Source organism: Balaenoptera acutorostrata, chromosome 21 (genome assembly GCF_949987535.1).
Source record: "Balaenoptera acutorostrata chromosome 21, mBalAcu1.1, whole genome shotgun sequence".
NCBI lineage: Eukaryota > Metazoa > Chordata > Mammalia > Artiodactyla > Balaenopteridae > Balaenoptera > Balaenoptera acutorostrata.
This window is the reverse complement of record NC_080084.1, coordinates 37,366,580-37,383,062: the sequence shown is the minus strand read 5'-3', so window position 1 is coordinate 37,383,062 and position 16,483 is coordinate 37,366,580. Positions and strand designations below refer to the sequence as shown.

General features: G+C 35.5%; 1 long non-coding RNA gene across 1 annotated transcript in view; it reads right to left on the bottom strand.

Annotated features, from left to right (window-relative positions):
* The window catches only part of LOC130706139 (uncharacterized), a 648,331-nt gene extending 634,401 nt beyond the window's left edge, over positions 1–13,930 (bottom strand). Inside the window, exon 1 of the long non-coding RNA XR_009006545.1 lies at positions 13,830–13,930. This is a non-coding gene — a long non-coding RNA (uncharacterized LOC130706139). The remainder of the gene's footprint in view (positions 1–13,829) is intronic.
* Between the last annotated feature and the right edge of the window lie 2,553 nt (positions 13,931–16,483).

Sequence of the window (16,483 nt, the reverse complement as noted above, 5' to 3'; positions counted from 1 at the left end):
ATGATTAAATGGTTTAAAAAAAAAAGGCATTTTCAGCTGTCTCTTTAGTCCAATAAAATAATTAAAATATTGATTAATTAAGAAAAAACTAGATTTGGGTAAAATAACACTTATTTTATTATATTGAAATATAATACATTTGAGAAAGAAATTAAAACTTTAATGGCATAATTAATTTTTGATATTACCATAATACAGTGTTTCTCACAAATAAATGTGATTTTTTTCAATATGCCTTAACATTTGGTATGGTGTTTTGGTTTCCTCAAAGTTATTGTAAATCATTCGCAGATTTCACATATATCTCATCAGAAAGTAGCAAAAAAAATTTGCTCTGTGTTTCTCTTTATGGAACTTTAGAATTGGCTAAAGAAAACCAAAAATCTGAGTAACATTGGTTACTATGTAGTGATTCATTTTGTGACAAAAGGACTAGTGGTCTGCTATCTCTGTATTTGATTACAGACAGACTTGCATTATCAGATGAGGAATGGTCACCAAAAGCTAGAGAAATAAATTTATCTACTGGACTTACAAACATGTTTAACTCTAGTGATCAAGTAAATAGCTACAAATACAGATTAGAAAATAGTTCTATTAAATTTTGAAACTAATCATACATTCACAACTATTTTACCTAAAATATTAAATGGCACTACTTACTTTTCTTAGTCTCAATATAGCCTTTCTCTCTAGACAGAAAGAAATTTTCCATTCAAAATAGCTCATAAAACTTCTTGTCTTTGTAATCAAGTTAAAACTAGAGGAAATGACTTGCCTCTATCAGCAGGATACCATTTTATTAAATTCAATCAAATGTTCTATTTACACACTTCAATCCTCGATAAAATCCAATTTTATTATTTGAAACCTATAATCTTCAGTGAAATTGAATAAGTGTATTTCACCAAAGCTGAAGTGCTCTGTTTTATTAATCAGCTAGACAAGATTTTATAAAAGGGTCGGGGGTATGGAACAAAAGGCAACATTGGTAATGGTCTGTATTTTGCCAAACTGTTTTAGCCTCTATCAGAAGTTAATCAATTTTTAGATGTAATGTCAACATTTTTATTAGATAAATGCTACACATTGGAATGAAAAATGTTCACATTTTAATCTAGTTTTTATGTTTCACATGAAGGGTTTTTCCTTGAACATAGTTAGAGAACACTAATATTTTAGGATATTTAATATACAGAAATCCAATTATTTAGCTTATAGAAGAATAGGCGTCACCTGCTTAGGAATTCTAAGAAAAGACGGAACATGAAATATGGTAAGTAAAATTAATAAAAGAAAGTACCTAAAGTGCTTCGGAATAACCTAGAGTAAATTATGCCTTGATAACCATATATATATCTCAGTAGGTTTAACTCACAAGGACATCGATTCAGAGCAGCCAGCACGCCCTGTATGGCTCTTCATGCTCTCAGTGAAGTCTTCTGAATGCCTCTGTGGCTTTACTCTGAGAAAGTCTACCGGACATGCTTCTACTTTATCAATAGAGCAGAGCAAACAGCACTGGATTATGAGTCAGATGCCCTGTTTATAGCCATGGATTCAGAGCTAACCATCTGTGCAACTTTGGGCATGTGATGTAAAATCAACTCTCTGAGTCTCAGCAACTATGCTACCAGTCTCCATGGCTCACCTGTGGTAGGTAAGGCTAACGGATTATGACATGCTTCATATATTCTTACACAGTGGTCCAGGCAGCAAGTTCCAATCAGTCTAAAGCAGCACTGATTTTTCAACTATTGCCATCCTAAGATTGGATAATTTCTAAGGTCATTACCATTTATAACATTCTGGGACTCTAAATGCCGCAAGCAATTAATTGATTCCTCATACTAATACTCATAATGACTCCAAGGCTCTCAGCTTCCTAGATAATCCTAGTGCTATTTATGAATGTTTTCTGCAGGTTCCTAGCTCAGGGCCCCTTAATCTGACTGAGATGGCTAGATTCTGATTAATAAAACTGAAGTTTACTAGAAATTTATATACATACATATATCTATCAGATAACATATATACACATACACACACAGTTCAAAATTAACTGGAATATTTATAATTTAAACAATGCCTAAGTCACTTATTTCAATTGGCAGTAAAGGATAGCCTGGCGATGTTTACGAATGTTACGTAATTGAAGGAAGAATAATTATGTAATAAGATAGGATGTCTTTTGGTTTTGAGAAATGTTTTTTGGAGTCATTACTCTGTGCAGTAGAATGGTAGAAATGTTATTCTGAACTCAATCAATCCCTTGACTATTCATCTGTCTCTAAACTACCTTTAAAACAGAAAGTGAATAAATGTGATATGTGACAAAACACCCAATTAAATAAGTCTTGTTCCATATATTATAATTTAGGTTTGACAAAGTGCACTAAGGATGGCAGTGTGTATTTCCTGGATTTAAATTTAAGAGATTTATCAAGAAGCCCTTTGATAGGGTAAAAAGAGCAACAGACTTGGAATTAAAAGACAAGGATTCAAACTATGTTGTTGATCAATGAGGTAATAGATTTAATAGTGATTTTTTAATATAAAAATTATATAAATGTTATCACTAGAAAAATACATAAATGTAATTATAATAATAAATATAACTATAATTATAAATATAATAATTTATATTAAGCAAAAATGTGATTATATTATACACATATTATATATAATATACATCACATTATACATATATTTATATATATATATAACTGTTATATATATAACCGGTTAGTGAACTGGTCAGTTTGCTCTGTCTGTCATATTTTTACTTAAGACGCTTAAAAGTAACTAGGAGGAAACAGAATTTAATATAAATAGATTTCATTCCTTACGTGTGGCAGTAAGTTTACAAGGTTTTTGACTGTAAAATATCAAGACTGATCTATGTGACACTTTCCAATATTCTAATGGTGGCCCTTTCTCAGTAGATATAAAGTTAACATGTTCAAAAATAATAATTTCCATGATAAGAACCCTGGCTTCCTTTCCTCTAAAAAAGTGTTAGCTTGAAATAAATTTTTATGATTTTTCTCTCCAGGCCTCTTTTCAACATCTATAATGGTGCCCTTTCCAGAATATTCAATTGCTTCTTTCTTCCCTCTAAGGCAAAACAGACAGTCAGTTATGGAACAGGATATCACAACAGTTACCAAAATATATTTATTTAGTTATGGGGAAATGTAGATCATATTATAAAATTGTGATTTTATGTAACAAATGCTCTCAGATTGTGTGTGTGTGTGTTTGTTTGTGTACGGATTAACTTGAAGGATTATAACATAAAATCATAAGGGTATTTCTTTTAGTAAGTGAGTAAACTTGCAAAATGATCAGAAAATATGGCAGGTGATGAATATGCAAAAGAAAAATAATATGTATATTTTCTTTAAAATATTTCAATTTCAGTTTAGTTATAGCTTATGCATGGTCTTTTAAGTTGTGACTAGACATTTTCAAATCTTTTTTTTAACATAAAAATATATTCAAGGAATTGCTACAACACATTATTGCACTAACATATTCAAAGTGCCATTAACAATTTAAAAGTTATTGCTCTTAATATTGAGACTATTGAAAACTTGGACAATTATGTTCTCATGGGCTTTTCACATCACAATGAACTATAAACATTTAATTATTAACAAAAAATTCAGATGTTCATAATTTGTTGTATTCCTCAGGCAAAAAGAACTAAAATATCTCGTAATTTTTTAAGAATATCTCTTTAATCAAATGTTATGTTTAACTCTATGATGTACTCATCAGGATAAAGAAAAGATATCACTACACTGACTGGCATTTTGGGGAAATTATACCATTAAGCTTGCTAGCAACTCATGTACACCTTACAAAGTGTCAAAGTACTATGGCACAGGTATTCACCAAAAATAATAAATATAAAATAATAAATATAAAAACTTCATCAAAAATAATAAACCTCCACCTCACACCAGTCAGAATGGTAATCGTTGAAAAGTCCGCAAATAACAAATGCTGGAGGAGGTGTGGAGAAAAGGAAACCCTACGACACTGCTGGTGGGAATGTAAGTTGGTGCAGCCACTATGGAGAACAGTACGGAGGTTCCTCAAAAAACTAAAAATAGAGTTGCCATATGATCCAGCAATCCCATTCCTGGCCATATATGCAGACAAAACTGTAATTCAAAAAGATACATGCACCCTTGTATTCACAGCAGCACTATTCACAACAGCCAAGACATGGAAACAACCTAAATGTCTATTGACAGATAAATGGATAAAGAAGATGTGGTATACACACACACACACACACACACACACACACACACACACACACACACACAATGGAATACTACTCAGCCATGAAAAGAATGAAATAATGTCATTTGCAGCAACACGGATGGACTTAGAGATTAAGTCAGTCAGAAAGAGAAAAACAAATACCATATGATATCACTTATATGTGGAATCTAAAATACGACACAAATGAACATATCTAGGAAACAGAAACGGACTCACAGACATAGAGAACAGACTTGTGGTTGCCAAGGGGGAGGAGGGATGGAGCAGGGAAGGACTGTGAGTTCGGAATTAGCAGATGCAAACTATTATATACAGGATGGATAAACAACAAGGTCCTACTGTCTAGCACAGGGAACTATATTCAGTATCCTGTGATCAACCACAGTGGAAAAATAATATGAAAAATTATATATATGTATAACTGAATCACTTTGTTGTATAGCATAAATTAACACAACATTGTAAATCAACTCTACTTAAATAAAAAATTAAAAAGTGAACCCCTGTCCCCAAAGCACACAGAATATGAATATTTTTATTAACATACCTTTGTCTACATACATTCAGTTACACAATCCAATGTGCTCTCTCCGTTCCCAAGGTGCTGAGGTTGACACTTTTTTAAAATCATACTGATGTTTCATAGGCACTGATATAATGTGTAGTATCATCCACCTAACTGCAATTCCACACACTCTCTTGTGGTCCTCTCCAAACTCTGGGGCCTAGGCAGAACCTCAATCACCACCCTTATTTCAAATAAGAGGCAGAACTTAAATAGTCTCACAAAAAAAAAAGGTAAATATGTGAGGTGACAGGTGTGTTAATTAATTAACTCAAATCCTTTCACAATGTATACATGTATATGCATATCAAACCATCATATTTTACACTTTGAATATCTTACAATTTCATTTGTCAAGTATGCATCACAAAAGCTGAATGAAATAAAATAAGAGGCAATATATGCAGAGAGATATACATCAATTGGCCAAGGACACAGAGTCGTCAGTGACTCACATTGGAGTAAAAAACCTTCCTTCTCTCCTTCCATTACTCCTCTCCTCTCTTCTTCCTTCTCTCCCTCTCTTCTTTCTTCATGTAGTAATCATTCATGTACTTGGCACCTGTATCAATCAGGTGTTGTGAAATGCACAGATAAATGAGAACCTCCAGAAAATTACTAGATCTATAGCCTGCTGCCCTTTGGGAAGTGACATAAAGCACCGGAAACGCAGGACTGAACATTTCAGGTGCAGCCTCAAACAAAAAGGAGATGACTTTAATAAATACGAAGATTAGAAGAGAACTCACCAACCATGCTAGGTATGATGGTGGACAAAGTGGTATGCGTACTACAAATCTCACTATGTAAAGCTTTGTGTGTGTAGGAATCCATCTGCTAAATGTACAGGTGAGATAGATATGTTTCATTGTTAGGATATATAAAGCTAAATTAAGTCTGACCTATTATTTACTTTATGGAAAAGTCTCTACATAACTTAAGGACATGGGCCAGCATTACAATATATATATTACATTTTTACATGCTAGTTTTCAAAATAACCATTTCCTTCTCTAGCATGTTTCCTTCAATTTAGCATGTGGCCTTTGTCAGTAAACAAGGCTCTTAAAATGCACTAACACACCTTGCTGAACAAATTTATTTAAAATATTATCTGCTATTTGTCTTATTGTATATTGTCACTTTCCACTGAGTGCTAATAAGTGCTTGTCGTTGAAGAGGTCTGCATTTAACATCTGTCACCAGCATCTAGCAACAGCACCGAAGGGGAACTGGCAGGGAGATTGTTATTCTCCTTTGTAACACCCTGAATCTGTTTTACATCATTTACATACAGATAGTTACAGGCATTCATCATTTCATTATGCTGATGACTTCACTATTCTGATGTATAATGTCTCTTTAATGAGCCTCAAAAAACACAATATTCCTTGATTTATGACTGCTTAACTGAAAAATTATACAAATTGGCAAAAAAATTACTCATAATGTATCTTCATTTTCCCTCCACGTTACACTTATATTTAACAGTGACTCATGAGTTAAGATCATGCATTCCTACAAAAGAAATGATCAGAATTTGACTTACTATGTTTTAGTACCACTGAGGTTTATGTGCATATTTAAAGCTTCCTTGTAAAACTGTGCTGACACGAAAAAGTAGCAAATTAAAATCAATCCTTTTTTTTCCCCCAAAACTGGACAACCAATTTCAATGGCATCATAAGTTTGATAAGGTTTCTTAAATTGTAGTTAAAGTTATTAGCCCAATATTCATTTTTCCCTTTTGTAAATGGATACGAAGAACCTTGATACCAGAGAGAACTCTATCAAGAAACAAAGAAGGTAGTAAAGAAAGAAAAAATCCAGAAGTAAATTGAAATGGGAACAGAAGCTTGGAAAGAGGGAGAAGTTGCTGATTCTTTCACTGCTTGTTAACTCCTAGGCTCCTCTTGGGATGGCAGTTCCAAGGTGTCACTAGCCTTGTTTCCTAGTCTCTTAAAAGTTACACCATTGAAGGTGATGAAAAGTGTTCTATTTATTAATTAAAAATCATTTCCCAAAAGAAACTGGTTGTGCCCCAAACAGGCAAGAGTGCCAAAGAAGTATAAATTATTCACACACTGCCAGCTTTTGCAAAAATAGGAAGCCTTTGAGTGTAGGGTAAATCATATCAGAATGAACACTATATACAATTAAGAATAAAGATGAATCCTGACTCTCAGAAGAGCTCATAAATCAGCATGAGTAGGCAGACAGAAACAGAACAAAATTTAGGAACTGGCATCCTTAGATTTGATATTAGCCTTTCTTAAGTTTAGCTTCGATTCAACACATCTGAGATTATTTGTAGCTTTCAGTTTCTGGAAGAACAGAAAACTAGGCTAAATTAACCCAGAGTCATGAGAAAAGCAGCGGTTCAAGTTAAATGAAAGAAAGCACAGAACCGTTCTCAGGTAGAACAAGTGATAGGATTGCACATAGAAATCCTAATAAAAGACATACAGTATACACACACGCACTCTGTAAGAAAATGTCCATTTATAAAACACATACAAGCAAATTAGTTCTATTACTTTAATATTACTTTCTTATTCCCTGGCTTGATTAGTCACTTTCACGCTCATGATAAATTACTTTTGGTTATATCTAAACATGTGACTCACCCACAGAGAAAATAACCAACGTTGAAAGAAAACAAACGCAATTCTTCAAGTATTCTTAAATAGAAAGGATTCGAAAAAATATTTAAATTAATTTACCATCATTTGCAAGAAGGTTTTATAAGTTCCTTAGTAACTACGTGGAAGGGAGCTTGATGGTTTTCCTACTCTTTATGTCAGAACTGTTTTCGGCAGGTTTTCTATCATCACTTAAAGGGCAATATTAACTTGTTAATTCCTGTGCTAAAGAAGGAACATTCATTATGTTTTACATTTGAGGAGTATAACATTGCCAGTTCACCTACAAAAAACAAGATGTACCTCACAATGTATATATAAAAGCATTCCCAAACAGATGTATACAGTTTTAGGACAAAAGAGGTCTTATTTCCAAACATCTTGAAACTGGCCAGAGGTTTATAATTTTAGAACAAATGGGGTCCTGATTCGTACTTTTAGTTTTGTTTTTTATTTTTTTAAAAAAGGGATAACTGCTAAAGTCACCAAAACAATATGGTATTATCTCCCTGAGTATCATATTTCAAATTTGCCTCAAGAAACACCTATCATTAACCCTTCATTCTAGTCTCAGATGACATGCTCACCTACAGATCTCTTCATGTATGAGGCCAACAGTAATAGCAAACCTTATGAGTTCTCACTGTAAATCATTTTTCCATACATTATAACATCTAACCTTCACAATAACCCTCTTAGGTCAGTATTATTTTTATCCACATTTTAATGAGGAGGAGACAGAAGCTTTGAGAGATTAAATGCCATTGCCAAAGTCAAAGCCACGGGGGAAGCCAAGGCCGGCCTGCATCTCAACCTGAGATCATTGCGGGAACTGTGCTTTCAATTTTATTCCCTCTTCCATGCATTTTCAACTTCTCTCTTTCCTGGTACTCTCTAAGCTTCATATCACTCTCATTAAAAAGAGAGAAAAAAAAAAGCATCCAGCTACTAACCCAACAGTCAAAAAACAATAAGGAAGCCTCCCTTAATTCCATGGTCTCCTTCATTTCCCAAGTCGGCTTCTCCTCCATCACCGACTGTTCACGCCCCAATCTAGCGCCACATGGCCTGGGCCTCTCGGCTCTACACACCCTGCGCTCGCTCAGCAGCGCAACCCGTGGCCTATCAGGGATCCGTTCCCAGGGACGTTCACCTTCCATCTTAATTCGCAGTGGGCTCATCATCGTCTCTTCTTTCTCTTTAAAACTCCCTTGAAACTGACTTTACTGCTTCTTCTTCTTCTTTACTGCTTCCTGCTCCGACCTTCCCTTCGATGCCTCACTTCGGAGTTCCCTTTGCTCTGCTCTCTTATTGGATTTCCACGCTTGCCGGGGCCCCATTTCTCTTCCAATTGGTGATTCACTGACTTAACTGTCTGCAAACTACCTCTGCCCGGCACTTCGGGCACACCCTCAAGATGCCCAAAGCAGAGCGTATCTGTTTTCATACACCCCCCCTTATACTGTTTCCTCAGTGTAAGGCGGCACGCATCAAATGAAAATGAAACACTGCGGGGGGCACTTTCCTGTTTCTCCTCTCTCGAGCTCTAGCTCACTAACACCCAGTGTAAAACAGCGTGTGGAGACCACCTCATCCTGCCTCGCCCACACATTCTTCTCCTTGTCTCCATCCGACCCTCGTCTGAGTTCTCAGCCTGTTACCTTGCTTGCTGCTCGAGCTGTCCTTCCTCACCCACCTCCCACAGAAACCCAGTGCCTATTTTCACTCCTCCCGTAACAAATCATGCCTATCTCTGGCCTTCAGGTATTTTCAAATAGAAGTGAAATGCAGTGGCTGAAGTACACGGCCTCTGAGCTCAGCTTTACCACTCACCGGCAGACAGGTCACCTAACCTCTCTCTACCTTATGCAATCACTGTTCTCCCATCCACAAAATAGAAGACAACCACAGCACAGAAGGAACAGAGCAGCGGCGAGGGTAAAGCAGAGCAAGCCTGGCGGGTATGAAGCATGCCGCAGTACTGTTACAACACTGTTTATACATAAGTATGTTTCTCTCTGGACTCCGCAGTGGGCCGCGTTCCTTGAGGATGGGGATTTATCTTACTGTCACTAGCGTCGCACACCAAGCTCACAGCCAGGGCCTCTATACATCGAAATTGATTGAATGAGGCTCTCGAGACACACTATTCTAAGTAAAAGACCAATTTTATTGGATCTTACTCCCTAATTTAAACTCAAGCTGAGTTCAGAGGCCACATTTAAATAAAATTAGCAAGTAAGATGATAACCAATGAGGAATTTCACTTCTGACCAAAACCCTATGTGTGATTTTTCAGGCCTGATCATAGGCTTTACCTGGCAGGCCTCAAAGGGGAAAGCCTCCTGCCCACCCCTGACTGGGGTCTTTGGCAGAGGTGGCGCTTTCTCTGAAGTAGTTTCTTGCTTATATGATCGCAGCAAGTGATTAAAGGCTTGACTATTACTTTCATTCTGGGTTACTGTCTTAATTGACAACTCGGATACCTGGCAGCTCTACTCTCTCCAGCTCAGCCCTCAACAACTAAGGAAGAGATGGATGAGGGAAGGAGATCGCAAAGGGAAAACACCCTGGAAAACAATATTTTGCTAGTCCCACTTTATAAGAAGTCCATCATTTAGAATCAGGATACTCTTAGATGAGAAGGCATCTTAGAGACTTCATAATACAATTTATTCATGAATATATGGCAGACCCGAAGAAGAGCTTAGGGGAGGAGACAAGGCTATGTTGACTCTTCATTTGAAAATCTAACTTCCATAGTGCTATGTATTGTATAGGGTTGAGTCTGGAAACACACAAGTTCCAGAATATCCTGTTTCTTGGTTCCCTTTTTGGAGTTAGTGTCTGTGTCAGTAAATCATACATGATGTTGATACTGCAAACCCAAGTGGCTGGAGAGAAAAAATAGGATAAGCTGAGACCAGAAATGTAAATATATGTGTTTCGGTCACGCAAGCATGAAACATCAACTTCTTCAAGTTTCTAGATGAACTTATTTCAGAGTGAAGGCTAAAGATTTAAGAGTGTATATCCTATCCCTCAATCACCACAGGCTTAAAGTTGTTTAGAGTTAACAGAGCGAAAGAGTAGATCTGTTGGCCAATAGGCTTTAGCATTTTGTTTTAAAGCAGTTTTAATTGGAGACTTCTAAGAATGAGGGCGGCACAAATAGAGATAAACGGAGACCAACCACAGGTTCACCAACTGCATGAATTCTTCAGGGAGGAGCACACATTTCCAGAAAAAATGGTCTCCAGCCTCGGAAGTGCGGGTACGACTGCAGTGAGGCAGGACCGTGATTGTTCTCATCTTACAGCAGAGGGCACTGAATGAAGCTGAGAAGCGATGAAGGTCTCCAAAAACCTCCTACAGCACTTTCTACCACAGGACATTTAGCGGTTGCTCTGTGAGCCTCATTCCAGAGTCTAAAATAAAGTTGCAATAAAAGACAGGAAATCAAGGAATTCACCTCTGAACACAGGTCATCTCTGAGACTCATCTTTGCATCTTAGACTTCTCCAGTTCTACCACTCGATTTTCCTCAGTTTTCTCTGGCTATGTGTCAAATGTTAATACTGCACATTTTCTTTAAGAAAGAAATACAAATACTGTTGGCATGAAGTTAAAACTTGCTCCTTAATAATTGAAACACACTTTGTAGAGGTACCAACTAAAGCTCCTTTCTAAGTGCAGATCTTCTATAATAACACCCAAATCTAAAAAATAAGTAAATAAAAGAAAAATCAATGGAAGCATCCCTAAGTATAAATAAGACCATTTCCTTTAGACCTTAAAAGGTATGAAAGATCTCAGTAAGAATTAAAGAGTTAACTATTATTTATCCCTCACTGTGTTGTTTATTTAAATGGAAATCTTAAATTAATAAATAATGTAGTTTTTCTCTTAAAAATTCTTATTATTATTAACACCATGCATATGGAACAGTACAAATGTCTTTTAACATTAGACTCAAGGATGAAAGTAACTGATTCAAAAAGTGTGATTTATCACCTAGTAGGCTGTTCACTTCTTCAATGTTAAGTCTACGCATTTAAACATTTTATCCTAAGGTAAAGATTTTATTTTTTAGAAAAAACACCTAAAGTATAGCACAAATTATCTGCCAAACAGAGCAAATAGGAATTTGCAAAAAGCTAATGCTCAGGGAATGTTAAATACCTGTGCTTAAGGAAGAAACAAACAAACAAACAAAAACAACTATTTTCATTAAGGAAACATCACAATGAAATATTTTACGTATTAATACCACTAGAGGGCTTAATGCATTTTGCTTAATAAAAAGAATTTCTTTCACAAGTTTGTCTTCTTGGTATAAATGAACTTCTATATATTCATCCTATAATCAAGGTTATTAAAAAACATTGACACAAAACATAATAAAGTGACTAGATCAAAGGAAATTTTATAGATTGAATATTGTGTTAAGCAATTTAAGTGTGTTAAATAAACCGTATGGCTTCAAATATCACTTATTCTCAAATGACATTATTTCTGCAAATCTGTATTTAACAACATGGTTCTGATAAATGGTCTGAGCCATTTTCAAGGAAGATTAATAGTTTTAAAGCAACTCACAAATTTCTTTCAGTCACAAGTCATCAACAATATAAATTAAAAATAATTTGCCTTCATTCAAGCTAGTCTTGGTATTTCATAGGAATATTTACTTTCATGAAAATTTGTCTATGATTCTAACTTAGAGAAATTATATTATGGAAGACATTAAAAATGACTGTCTTTAAGTTCCTTCTTTAGTAGGATAAGTCACACATTTAATAAGTTTGATTTTGTCTCGAGTGGTAATTTATCTTTAAATCAATCTCATTATTCAGTCATATTGTGAATACATTTATGAGATAATGCGAGAATAAAAATTATAAGACTCAGCTAAATAAAACAAGTCTTACACTGACTCTAAAACCTCTACTTACCCATTTAAAATATGAATTAGTCCAGCTGCCCCAAGTCTTGGATGTGGGTAAAATAACACTACAAATAAAATTTTCATATTTTGAAGTTGAAAATCTATCTAAGTTATCACCACATTTTATGATAAATTACCTCTGTAATTCTGAAAAAAACTAATGAAATATAAACTGTTTCATTCACAAGGACTTGCCCAAACTCTATGTTCAGTTTTGGGGAAAAAAATGTTAGATGTCATAGGATATTAAAAAAAATCTTTCATTATCTGAATAAATTTTCTGGTTAATAACACAATTCAAAACTTGAATGGTGTTACAGTCAAGACGTACTTGACTGTAACCTGGGTTCAAAATATGTAGTCATCTGTAGTGCATGGGCCTGACCGGTCAGAAGGTCCTGCTGGTGGTGAGCTCTGAGTACCATCTGAGATTGCTACATATGATTTCAAAACCCAAAGAAACCCTAGTTGTCTGGAAGTTTTACTATTAAATGCAATCTTCCTGAATTCCTCCCAGAGGTTATGTTTTGCTGTGTAATTTGCAGGACCATCAAAGACATTGCCACCTAAGAGATATAACCTGCCACCTTTATTCCACCAGCGAAATGGCTAACATTTCCACCTCTTTACCAATCATAATAGCACTTCCCCGTGAATTACAGCAGGGTGCTGTGAAACATTATGTGGAAAATGTATTTCTTTGGTTACATGACCAAATCAAGCCCTCAGGTCAATTTACAAGGTTTTTACAAGGTTTTTTGTCTTTTTGTTTTATTCTTTATGAATACAATAGTTTTATATGACTAAACTGCAGATGCCATGAGCAAAGGGCTTTTGATAACTTAATTAGGTGCAGATTAAGCATTCTAATAATTGAACTTGGTGCTATCATCACTGATAGTTCAATAGGTTTACACAAATCACCAAAATTTAAGCAGTCGGCCTTATAAAAGTTTCTCATTCTGTATTTTTCTAACCTGTATCACATAACATATTGATTATTCATGGTAAGATTATCATTCTTCCCAGCATAGTTTTATGAATATTTTACTTTCTCATCAGAAAATTATCACATTACTAAATGTATTCTGGCAAAGATCACCATGACATAGTAAAAAATCATCACATTGTCCCTCACTTTACTTTTGTTTTCACCAAATATTTATTCTGTAATTAAGTTCTTCTATAGCCAGGATGATCTTTTTCTTTCCAAGTTACTATGATCTTGTCAGTGGTGTTTCAGGAGTTCATAGCATTCCACCCATTACTGCTCTTAGACTACATATGTTACTCTTAAATTCTGTTAAAGTGTACTCCATTTGACACCATCAAGGCCAAAAAAATTAACATTCTAATTTCATTAGAAAATACTTACAGTGATACACCTCTAGTAGAGATCTTAATGCTTCATCCAGAATAAATACCACACGAGAGGAATATCCAGAGGTTATTTTTATCTCCTTTCTCTAATTTAGATGATCGCTGCATTCAAGTCTGAAAAATAAAAAATTTAAACTATCTTACTCCTAAGTACAATGGCATAATTTCAATGTACTTTATAAAACAATAAGAAAAACGCTAGAATATTTTCTTGAACATAATGTTTCTGAATACCGAATGAATATATCATGAAGAATTTTAAAAATATAATTTATATATGATGCAAAAATCATCAGGCCCATCAAACTTATATTAAAAAGTACATTAAGTCATGCTCAGTATTACTTCTTTTACTTCCCAATAAGAAATGAATCGGCACACAGTGAGTGATCTTAATCACATATATTGTATTTCTATAAGAAAGAAGTGTATTTAGGATACTAAGAAAGGTACAAAATGTAATCTTTTTTTTGTTTTAACAGTTAAATGATTATAAAACCGACCTAGAATATTTTGGTGAATTAATGAACTAGCTTTTAGTATTGAAGCAGTCACAGGGAAGTCAATTTTGTCCTTTTATATCCCATTAAGGTACACATATCCACATTATGTTTAACAAAAAGAATATGTATTCAAATATTGTGAGAGATTTGTAAAAGGAAGTTATACAAATAAAGTACCACATTTTTACAAAGAGCTGACTCTGGAGAAAAAACATCTAGGGATATCCTCAGATTCAGTGCTCTACAATATTCGACGGGAGAGGGATAGCCCTTGTTTGTTCAAGGGAGGTTGCCTACAGCGTAGCTATCAATTGAAATCAAATCAAACAACTTTAATGGAAAGGACTTCCAATGGAAAGGCGCCTTAAGGCTACTGATCTGTTTTAAGCTGTTTTAACAGGAATAAACTTAGTATCTAGTAATAAAAACTACAATGTTTCGGGCTTCCCTGGTGGCGCAGTGGTTGAGAATCTGCCTGCTAATGCAGGGGACACGGGTTCGAGCCCTGGTCTGGGAAGATCCCACATGCCGCGGAGCAGCTGGGCCCGTGAGCCACAACTACTGAGCCTGCGCGTCTGGAGCCTGTGCTCCACAACGGGAGGGGCCGCGATAGAGAAAGGCCCGCGCACCGCGATGAAGAGCGGTCCCCGCACCGCGATGAAGAGTGGCCCCCGCTTGCCGCAACTGGAGAAAGCCCTCGCACGAACCGAAGACCCAGCACAGCCAAAAATAAATAAATAAATAAATAAATAAATAAATAAATAAGAAAATCCTTTAAAAAAAAAAAAAAAAACTACAATGTTTCAAGATACTGTGGTTTTCATTAAACAAAAAAAACAAAGCTATTTTAAGTACAAATGCATTAACGCTCTCACCCGCACCTCCCAAAGTTAGAACTTCGTGGAGTCACTGTATGTGAACCCTCAAGATTGTAACAGAGAATAATAGCAGAAGTCACCTAATGTGACCCTTGCAATCTCACTCACTGTGAGGGGAGGCAGCTTAAAGAATAAATAACTTGATAAAAGACCTGCCACTACAAAAAAAAAAAAAAAATACAAACTCTACCTCTGAATGTAATTACTAACGTCAGTCAATAGTAGCTTTTTTTCTTCATGTTCAAACTGGTTTACTAATCCTCTTGGCAATGACAATGAGGCAATGTATCATGTTAATGTTCTGAGTCTTTTTGCCTTTTTTTTTCTCTTTGCTCTTTTTTTTCCCAGTAGGTTCTCATTAGTTATCTACTTTATACATAGTATCAATAGTGTGTAGGTGTCAATCCCAGTCTCCCAATTCCTCCCACCACCCGCCCCCAGGCCGTTTCCCCCTTGGTGTCCATAGATTTGTTCTCCAAGTCTGTCTCTATTTCTGCTTTGCAAATAAGATCTATACCGTCTTTCTAGATTCCACATATGCACATTAATATATGGTGTTTGTTTTTCTCCTTCTGACTTACTTCACTCTGTATGAGTCACTAGGTCCATCCATGTCTCTACAAATGACCCATTTCGCTCCTTTTTATAGTTGAGTAATATTCCATTGTATATATGTACCACATCTTCTTTATCCATTCATCTGTCAATGGACACTTAGGTTGCTTCCATGTCCTGGCTATTGTAAATAGTGCTGCAGTGAACATTGGGGTGCATGTGTCTTTTTGAATTATGGTTTTCTCAGGGTATATGCCCTGTAGTGGGATTGCTGGGTCATATGGTAGTTCTATTTTTAGTTTTTTAAGGAACCTCCATACTGTTCTCCATAGTGGCTGTATCAATTTACATTCCCACCAGCAGTGCAAGAGGGTTCCCTTTTTTCCACACCCTCTCCAGCATTGTTTGTAGATTTTTTGATGATGGCCATTCTGACCAGTGTGAGGTGATACCTCATTGTAGTTTTGATTTGCATTTCTCTAATAATTACTGATGCTGAACATCTTTTCATGTGTTTGTTGGCAATCTGTATGTCTTCTTTGGAGAAATGTCTACTTAGGTCTTCCACACATTTTTTGATTGGGTTGTTTGTTTTTTTGACATGGAGCTGCATGAGCTGCTTGTATATTTTGGAGATTAATCCTTTGTTGCTTCATTTGCAAATATTTTCTCCCATTCTGAGCGTTGTCTTTTCATCTTGTTTATGGTTTCCT